Source organism: Egretta garzetta, unplaced genomic scaffold, assembly GCF_000687185.1.
Source record: "Egretta garzetta isolate BGI_Z169 unplaced genomic scaffold, ASM68718v1 scaffold188, whole genome shotgun sequence".
NCBI classification, from domain to species: Eukaryota; Metazoa; Chordata; class Aves; order Pelecaniformes; family Ardeidae; genus Egretta; species Egretta garzetta.
This window is the reverse complement of record NW_009260622.1, coordinates 5,990,818-5,991,832: the sequence shown is the minus strand read 5'-3', so window position 1 is coordinate 5,991,832 and position 1,015 is coordinate 5,990,818. Positions and strand designations below refer to the sequence as shown.

Here is a 1,015-nt window from a genome sequence, read left to right as displayed (position 1 = left end):
CGGGCACGTCGCAGCCTGCAGGAACTCCCCTGGTTTCCGCTCCAGGGGGGTCAGCGCCAGCAGCAAATCACAAACCACTGCGGTGGCCAGGGCAGCCCCGCTGCTGCCCAGCAGGGTATTTCCCTGCTCCCATGCTTTTTGCAGCCGACAGTGCTGGGATGGGGGGTGCTCAGCACTGCTCCCCATCCCGACCGGCGCCTCGGCTTTTGGCAGGGGTGCCCCTCCGAAGGCTTGGGCGGCGGCAGCGGGCTGGAGCGTGGCCAGCGTTCCGGGTGCTCGCCGCTGACTGATGCGAGGCGGCGTATGGAGGCAGCTCTCCTGCGGTGGGGATTAGCACCCCGGGCACGTCGCAGCCTGCAGGAACTCCCCTGGTTTCCGCTCCAGGGGGGTCAGCGCCAGCAGCAAATCACAAACCACTGCGGTGCCGAGTTGCGAGGCCTCAGCTCTGCCCCCACGGGCCGGCCATGCCGCGGGGAGCACCAAGGGATGGGAAGGATGAAGGGAAGGTTCTGCCTTTTGCTCTTGCACCCAGCACCCTACCCACCCACGGATGCTCAAGGGCCAAGCCTGGCTGTTGTAGAGCACCCAGTACCCCAGATCCGAGCCCCCCCAGGGGGTTGGGAGGGTTTCCCTTTTCCCAGGTGGGTTCATTCAGCAAAGCAGCCTGGTCCCCCCTCCCTGGGGCCGTCGGAGATGCCTTACCAGTGCTTTCCAGCTACAGCCTCGCCGCCGGGTGGGGAGGGGCTGCTGGCGAAGTCAGCTCAGCTCTCACCGCAGCCTGCGAGACAGAGGGGACGTCAGCACCCATGGCAGCCACCGCCGTCCCCGCGCCCCATGGCCCTCTCCCCCCGCGCCACGGTCCAGGGCCCAGGGCTGCCGCTGCCTTCCTCCTCCTCCTCCTCCTCCTCGCCATCCCTCCAGCGCGGGGCCAGCAGCTCACACCCACTCGCTCTGATCTCTCATGTGTGAAGAGGGGACGATTCTCTGCTCCACTTCATCGAACCCACCCGGGGAT

The 1,015-nt window shown here is 67.4% G+C and overlaps 1 protein-coding gene across 1 annotated transcript in view; it reads right to left on the bottom strand.

Moving 5' to 3' along the window:
- SRC (SRC proto-oncogene, non-receptor tyrosine kinase) overlaps nucleotides 1–774 on the bottom strand; it is a 14,122-nt gene extending 13,348 nt beyond the window's left edge. The window contains exon 1 of the mRNA XM_035900849.1: nucleotides 703–774. The gene's annotated coding sequence lies outside the window, so the exon portion shown is untranslated. The remainder of the gene's footprint in view (nucleotides 1–702) is intronic.
- Nucleotides 775–1,015: the final 241 nt, after the last annotated feature.